At 42.4% G+C, this 9045-nt stretch overlaps 1 long non-coding RNA gene across 1 annotated transcript in view; it reads right to left on the bottom strand.

Moving 5' to 3' along the window:
• Positions 1 to 4143: 4143 nt before the first annotated feature.
• Positions 4144 to 9045, bottom strand: part of LOC110307588 — an 18759-nt gene continuing 13857 nt past the window's right edge. Inside the window, exons 3-4 of the long non-coding RNA XR_002379433.1 lie at positions 7533 to 7600; positions 4144 to 4329 (exon numbers count right to left, since the gene is read on the bottom strand). This is a non-coding gene — a long non-coding RNA (uncharacterized LOC110307588). The remainder of the gene's footprint in view (positions 4330 to 7532; positions 7601 to 9045) is intronic.

The following is a 9045-nucleotide window of genomic DNA, read 5'->3' as shown; positions in this document are numbered from 1 at the left end:
ATTAAAAATTTAAAAAAAATGTTATTGGTTCAAATGTCTACCAGTGAGTGTTTATGAAATAATTATTGTATAACAACACAATGAACTTATAAAAATTTAAAAATATACTATGTACTGCTCCAAAAAGACTAAGAAGTAAATAAAAATCATTAAAGTATTGGAGAGGCAGTATGGTGGTTAAAGAGTGTCCTGTGCAAGCATGAGGATTGGTGTTCAGATTCCCAGAATGCACATAAATACTGATGGGGATGGCAGCCCACCTGCAATCCCAACACTGGAAAACAGAGACAGGCTCCTGAAGCACACTAGCTAGTCTGACTAGCCATACTGACAAGCTCCGGTTTTAGTTTACAGACTCTGCCTCAATGACTGAGGTAGAAGAAGGTCCTCAATATCATCCTCTATCTTCCACATGCACAGACACATATATACACATGTGCTCCCATACATGTGAAGATTGTGGGCCTCAAATTGAACTCTACAAGGCCTTGAACAAACATATGCAGAGCAGAGAAGAAGAAAACAGCCAGTTAAGGAGCCAGCCTGGAAGTGCATAAAATAGTGCACATAGTGGTTGCAGAGTTCACACCAGGTGACAGCTGTGAGAATGGAAGAAGAGATGAAAGGGAGAAACAAGAACTGTGGAACCAGACAGGGGCAGGCACTCTGGATACTGGCAACCACTATCACTATCAACCCAAGCTGCCCTGCTTAGCTTACTTCCCTTTCTGCTTTTCACCACACAGAGATGTGAGAGTCATCTTCTCTCACTATTCAGCAACAAAGTAAACCAATAGGAAGCAATCCTCACAACACAGAAGTTTTCTGTGCCTTCATCTTAGGCTTTCCAACCCCTAGAATGTAAAGCATTTGAATTTGTGTTCTTTACAATTCTTCTTGCTACCCCAATTGACCTTAATTTTCAATATTATGCAGCTTAGAGTCATCTGAGAGGTTATACTTCAATTGTTCAGGATGGCCCATGGTCATAACTTTGAGGAACTATCTTGATTGTCAATTAGTATAAGAAGACCCAGCCCACTGTGGGTGGAACCATCCCTAGACAGGTAGTCCTGAGCTACATAAGAAAGGAAGACAAGCATTAGGCTGGAGGGTGAGTGGGCCAGCAAGCAGTGTTCCTCAAATGCTTTTACTCAACTTCAGGCCCTGTTTGTGTTCCTGTTCTGCTTGAGTTCCTACCTTAACTTCTCACAAAGATAGACTATTATCTGGAAAGTGGGTAGCACTTGAAATGTAAATGAAAAAAATATCTAATAAAAAAGACAAAAAACGAAAAATAAAGATCATTACATAAGTCAGGTACCAGTTACAACTTCAAAGACCAACCCTTAATGACCTTTACTCCTCAAGGCTGCATAGTCTCTCACATCACTGGGTTGGGACAAAGCATTCAAAACATGGTCCTATGTGGAACATTTCACAATCAACTATCTGGTTTTGCTCCTAACCTCCAAAACCTGATGGTCATTCTATAATGCAAAATGTACTTAATCCAACCACAAGAATCTCGAAACTGCTATTGGTATACTGGTCAAAAGTCTAATTCTGAAGTCTTCACTGAAACTCAAGGCAATCTCTTAACTGTTAAGTACCATTGAAAAGACATGAATGAGACAAAACCAAGACTGAAACTAAGATGATAGACCTGATGGGAGCTTCAGTGGCTTGAGCAGCTCTGTCCCTACAACTCTGTGCACGTGGCTTTCTTCCCCTGCATACTGTTCTTCTTGGTGCCCCTAGCTTGTCTCAGAAGATTGCTCATATCTCTGCATCTTCAATATCCCGAGTGACTGATTTTAACTTAGGTCCCAGCCTCACAGCCTTAAGTATAACACTGTTAGGAGCTTTCTGTAGGGAACCGAGCTTCCCTACAGTTGCCCAACTTTACAAGCATTTCTCTAGAATCCAGCTGAAAGACTCTGTGACACCGTAACACTTCACTCTGCATCTCCAGCACCACTTGGGAGACTCCATCTTCTGTCACCAGGTGAACAGCAGCAGTAGGCAACCCTTGGGTGGTGGCTGCAAGGGCCTCTGAGTTTATCTAAGTGTGTGCTTCCTCAGCTCTGATAAGGCAATCAAATCAAAAGCTTTAAAGTTCCAGCAGTCTGCTGCTGGTTTTAGATAGCTTTTCTACCGGACTGGTTTATGTTCATTTTCGTATTGTTTGAAGATGGAATGGAAATAAATGTTTATTGCAAAATATCCCACATTTAACTCTGTCTCTCAGCTTAAGTGACAGTTTATGTGTGATGGGCTGTACTGATGCTTTCATATTAAAACTGTTTCAGTGAGGGCAGTTTTTAACATTGCTGTCTGTTGAGAATCTTGATCTTAGATGGGTGCAGACAGTCTGGGCAGAGAGGTAGCTCTGGCTCTTGTAGAGTCCATGATCAAGAAAATATGTCCTGCACAGGACACTGAATGAATGTAGCCTTGAGGGCATTGATTTGTAAACTCTTCAGGCTGTAACTTGAAAACCAAGAGGCAGATACAAGAGAAAGATTACGACAATCCCTTACTTAACACGTGCACTGATCACTTCCAGGGCAGTTTCTATTACATGCAGGCATTCCAAGATGTTTTCTTTCTTTGCCCTAGAAAAGACTACACTAAACACAAATACATTTCAGTGTCCAATTCTCTCTTAAAAATTAGCACTCTTCATTCTCAAGCTCCACTCAAAAGACAAGAAAGCTGAGCCCCTTTAGCTACTAGAATATTGGCTTATCAAGAAAGGAGAGACAATTGCTTAGTTGAAATGAAATAAGGGACAAAGTTATCCAGTTATTTCAGTTGGTTAACCCTGATTGTGCTATCACCTTGACCTTTTAAGGTCACTGTCAAGACACAAAGGCTGAATTCACTTGGAGGGAGTGATCATATTGGATATCCAATGTTCCTTGAGCCATAGTTAGGCAGTCAAAATTTCCATATAGAGAAATTCCCATGTTAGAGTTCATGAACTCCTGGGAGACATCAGGAGTGTGTAGCCCGGGGCTTTGAGCAAATGAACATTTGCAGTACTTTCTTTGCAGTTGATTTCTTTTCACTGAAATAAAACACACATCATAGAATCATAGATGCCTGTCTCACCCCCACCACATGCAGCCACATTCACAGCAGCGACAACTGCATTCTCTGTACTCTCTGTTCTTTGCTTCATAGAATGGGCTCACTCTTGGTTTCCTCCCAATATGAAGAAATGCATTGGAGAAATATCTTCTCATGAGAAGAGCACACCAGCTGGCTATCCAATATCAAATGATCAGTTCTGAAAATATATATCCGTGTAGCACTGTACAAACTGAGCAGGTAGTATCTTTGTTTTTAGGATTATTCATATATGGACATATATGTATGTAATAGCGGTTAATTCAAGGGAGGACATGAATTTGAAATATCGAGGAGGAGTGTGTGGGAGGCTTTGGAGGAAAGGTAAAGAAGGGAGAAAGCAATGGAATTATTACCTTAAAAACAGAAATGAAGAAATGAAGAATGGAAGAATGAAAGAACAAAAAGGAAAGAAAGAGAGAGAGAGAAGAAAGGAAATGCATTGGGGATGGAAATGTAGCCCAGTGGTAAAGGTTGTCAACATGCAAAGGCCCTGGGTTAGACACTAACCTCATCGGAGAAGGGTCAGGGGAACCCAAGGATATGGGGACAGGTATTTTAAAAAGTAGTTTTAATTTTGTTATTACCTTTGTCATAGTAGGGGCAAGAGGAAAAGCTTTCTTTCCTTCCCAGTATTCACCAATTCTCTTAACAGTTGGCCGAGAGTGACAGCTCTCAGTCTTGCCCCTGCCAAAGATAGTACTGACATTTCAGAGTGTAGCAGTTAGAGCACGGTCACATGCAAGGAAACGGCTTAGGGCTGTGACCTCAGCATCCAATGGCTTAGGGCAGTGAGCTCTGCTTAGCATCCGTGTTAATGACCTTGGGAGTGTTCTCTCAGGTCAGCCTAGGCTCCAACCATTACAATCTGACAAACCTAACATGATGCTGCATCCCCTCCAGGTCGCAGCCATCCCAGCTGAGCCCTTGATATGAATCCAGAAGACCAGAAGGTTAACTCTGCATATGAACTACTAATTATCACTCAAAGCGACACAATCCCATGGGCTGAGTGAGCATATTGTCCTTGAGAGGAGACCCATGCAGGGACTCAAGACAGACATCTCCATGATGAAGGAGCATACATTGGTGAGAGTAAGCTAGAAGAACTGAGATCACATTGCCATTGGAGGGCCAGCCTCTTACACTACAGGATATTTGAAGTCCACTTCCAGAGGCATCTTCTCCTCTCATCTGAAAGAAAACATCTGAGCATGTCAGTGTTGGTCTATGTTTCCTTCCCTTTACTACAGTCCCAACCACTGGGACCAGAGCTCACTGACATTTCCTCTTCAGGTAGAATCTTTGTTTGGCGGTTTGAATGTGCTTAGCCCAGGGGGTGGCACTGTTTGCAGGTGTGGACTTGTTGGAATAGGTGTGGCCTTGTTGGAGCACGTGTGTAATGTGGGTGTGGGCTTTAAGACCCTCATCCTAGCTACCTAGTCTTCTCCTAGCAGCCTTCAGATAAAGATGTAGAGCTCTCAGCATCATGCCTACCTGGATGCTGCCGTGTTCCTGCCTTGATGATACTGGACTGAGCCTCTGAACCTGCAAGCCAGCCCCAATGAAATGTTGTCCTTTCAAGAGTTGCCATCATCATGGTGTCTCTACACAGCAATGGAAACCCTAACTAAGACAGCCTTATTCCCCACTGGTGAACATACAGCACCTCAAGAGAACAGGCATGGTGAGAATGGTGAAACAGGGAACTTCAAGGCTTGCCAACCTGCAGAGAAACTCTTGTCTCCTCTGTGTTGGTCCTCAGTCATCTCCAATCCATGAAACAGTTAAACTTACCTCAAGTCCAAGTAGTCCAGAAGACCAGAAAGTTAACTCTGCATAGGAACTACTAATTATCACTCAAAGCCACACGAGCCCAAGGGTGAGTCAGCATATTCTTCATGGGGATACTTGATTTGTAGTGGGCTACCATGCAGACATCTCAACCATCAGTGAGATGTCTGGAATATGCCTTCAGTAGTTCTTATAGATGGAGTCTAGTTTTTAAAGTACACGGAGACACAGGTTCAACTTTCTGTGATAGGAGTAGTTTACCTAGGTACCTGCCTGCACAGGTTCCTACTTGTAACATACAAGGGTATTAAAAAAAAACCTGGAATGCTCTAAAAGATTTCTACATCTGGAGGAATAGGAATGAATTCCCTTACCAAGCTGAAGAAAGCTGACACCATTTGAGAGACTCTAGAATCCAGAAGACAGGCTAAAATGTGCCAAGAACAGTTCTGGTGAAAAGTCCTACAGAGCCCAGGATGAGCTTGGTGAATTCATTCCTATTCCTCCAGATGGAGAAATCTTTAGAGTATGTCCAGGTTTTTTAATTCCTGTGTGTGTGTGGAAAAGGCAGATGAACCAATCTTCCAAGGTAGAGCTGTCAGTCACAGGAGCCAAAGGTGGAAAGGGAACAAACTCTCTCAGTTAGGGTTTTACTGCTGTGAACAGACACCATGACCAAGGCAACTCAAAAGGACAACATTTAATTGAGCCTGGCTTACAGGTTCAGAGGTTCAGTCCATTATCATAAGGGCAGGAACATGGTAGCACTCAGGCAGGCATAATACAGGAGGAACTGAGAGTTCTACATCTTCATCTGAAGGCTGCTAGCAGAACACTGGCTTCCAGGCAGCTAGAATGAGGATGTTAAAGCCCACACCCACAGTGACACACATACTCCAACAGAGCCACACTTTCTAATAGTTTCACTCCCAGAGCTGAGCATATAGAAACCATCACATTCCACTCCCTGGCCTCCATAGGCTTTTTCAAACATATGAGCCTATGGGGGCCATACCTAAACATAGCATAATGCAAAACACATTTAGTCCAACTTCCGAAGTACTCATAGTGTATAGCAGTATCAATAATGTTAAAAGTCATAAGCTCAAAGTCTCTTCTGAGATCCATCCAATCACTTACTTGTAATCTCCTAAGCAAGATAGGAAACCAGCTGGGCAAACTCCAAAGTCTGAATTTCCATGTCTAATGTCAGAGCAGTCTTCAGAACTTTGTTAACTGCAACAAACTTCTTTCTCCTGGGCTGGTTCCACTCCCTGTTAGCAGCTTTCCTCAGCAGATAGCCCACAGCTCTGGCACCTCAAACATTTTGGAGTCTCCAAGGCAACCTAATTTTTATAGCTGTTTATACCAATGTCTGGGGTCCACACATGATCTTCTAGGCTACTACAAAAGGCCCATCTCCAGCTCTGCCCTCTGTAGCACTCTAAGCTCTGGTTAATTCCACTCCACTGCTGCTGCTGTTCCTGGTGATCATCCCATGTACTGGCATCTCCAATATACTATGGTCTTCTGCTGAAACTAGGATTCACCAATAACCTCTCATTGCCTCTTCATGGTGCCAAGCCTCAACTTCTTTGCATGGCCCCTTCAGTCCAAGGACATCAACTGTAACTGAGGCTGCATCTTAATGAATGGCCTTTCATGTCCTCTCACAGTGCCAGACCTCAGCTGCTCTCCATGACCCTTTTATACCTTCAAAACCAGTACCACCTAGGTACTGCACCTAGGTACATTTGCTCCACCTAGCCTCTGCTTCCTGGTGATTCTGCGGTCTCTCAAAAGAGCATAGAATCTAGGGACTAAATATCCAAATATGTGAACCCATGCAAAGCATTTTACATCCCAACAGTAACATCTACCCTGCACCCTGTGTTTGCCAACATTTCTAATCACATTCCTGGGCATTTCTTCTCTTCTGCTTTGCAGTTTATAATTTTTAATTCACCTGTGTCTCTTCCAACAAAGCACACCTATTTGGCTCCCACTTCCATTGTTTTGCAGATCAGAATTCCTTCGCAGCTGTTCTATAGTCTCATTTTTCAACCGAAGCACTCAGTCTTACCTCTTCATTTTTAAACATGCTGAGCATATTTACACTCACTTCCAAGCCACACAGCTCTGTTACCCCAGTCCCCTGAGTCTGATTCCATTGCCTGTCACTTTTACAATGTGTTGTTTTCCCCTTCTCTGCATGGTTGCCTATGATTGAGTGCTGGAAATTGATAATAAATAACCCAGAAATAATTTGATCACTAAGTGAATGTCGTCTTTCAAAGAGTATCTCCAACTGCTTTTGGCAAATAGCCTGAGGAGACAGTAATTCCAGATTTTATCCAGGGACGATGATTACTTAAAGCTTGCTTCCCCTCCGTATAAACTGGAATGGCTTCGAGAGATTCTCCACGGTTCTCTCTTCATTTTCCCATCTTAGAAGATAGAATTCCTATTGCCCCCTGGACGCATGGCTTGAACCTACAGGGATGCCTAAGCCACTGCTGTGATCCTTGGTCTCCCCCCCCCCCACCACCAAACACACCAGCAATTTTTCCCAGAAGGAAGAAAGTCAGAAATGTGGGGCTAACCTTGGGTATTTTCTTCTGATTCTTTGACCTTCTTCCTGGTTCCCAACACCCTGCTATCTCTTCTGTGGCTTCAAAGAGAAATAATAAAACGTATTTTACAGTGTCACTGCTTGCTGGTAAGGTCAAGTGCCCTTGTATTTATTCTGTTGTCATTGAATCAATGAGTTAAAAAAAATTTGTCTTAAGGACTCACCCGTTGATCGATATGACTGAAACACCAGTTCATACTTTCCTTTAGGAGACATAGGACATTTTCTTATTTATAATCTTTCCTTTATGAATCTCTCCCCACATTCCATTTGGCAAAGCAACTTTGACATCTAAATACTAGGGTCTTTTTGATACTGTATGTGTCTGAATGTAGGTTCCCATTATTCCATCATAAACTCCTTTATGTTCACTCTTGAATTCAGAATGGCACAAGAGTGTTGATATGGATATTAACATTAGAGGAGGAAACAGCACAAATATATGCCATGATTCATATTATATAGATTTTTGAGAACCATAATCCTAAATCAGTGTTGAGATTCTGTACATATTTATGTATAATTTATCCCCTGAATTGTCAATATACTGTAAAACTCTAAATATATAGTTGATGTAGAGGCTGGATTTGGGTGAATCTAACTCATTTGCTGACAGATGCTTAACTCAATCTGGCTTTATAGGAATTCGTAATGAGTAGTGAGGACATTCCCTAAGCATTTCTTTCATAATCACATGTCACAACAACACAGAAGCCTGAGAGCTGCACAGTACAGGGGCCTGCTGTTACACTTCTGACTCTTACAGCTACTGCACCATTAATTGGCAATTCCTCAGGGATCTTCCACATTTCTGGCAGTAACCTATAGCAATATGCTTGGGCTCAAGACTGTTGGCACCCTCTGGTCAAAACAGCTGCCCCATAGAGAATGGAATTGTCTTAAGATGTCCACACTCCTGACAGGTTAGGGCATTAATATTTCATTAGAGGATAAGTCCTGAGTTGGCCTGTTCTGTTTGTGGCTTTTTCACCCTTCTTAACAACTACTTACATATTGATACCGCCCCTTTGTATAAATGCCTCCTCTTTATTTGGTTCACGTGAGAAAGACATTTTTCATTCAACCACATGAAGTAGCTTTCTGAGAAATGCATTTAGTCACATGCTTGTTTTGGAGATTACGACTGCATTGGAAGGTGGCAGAAGCCAATCAGTATTGTCTCTCTGGAAATACGTTTACCATAGTCAGAAAAGTTCCCAACAGTGTGTACCTCCAACTCAGGCTAAGGAAATAAACCAAGGAGTCACTGAATGAGGAATCTATAGTTGAATAACTGCAAATTCTCTTCCTGGGAGAAAAAGAGAAAGCTGTTCTTTGGGCTTCTGTACTGTCTAGTTTTGTGTCAACTTGACACAGCTGGAGTTATCACAGAGAAAGGAGCTTCAATTGAGGAAATGCCTCCATGAGATCCAACTGTAAGGCATTTTCCCAATTAGTGATCAAGGGGGAAAGGCCCCTTGTGG

The sequence above is a fragment of the Mus caroli genome, chromosome 13, assembly GCF_900094665.2.
Source record: "Mus caroli chromosome 13, CAROLI_EIJ_v1.1, whole genome shotgun sequence".
Lineage (NCBI taxonomy): Eukaryota > Metazoa > Chordata > Mammalia > Rodentia > Muridae > Mus > Mus caroli.
This window is presented reverse-complemented; position numbering and strand designations above follow the sequence as displayed.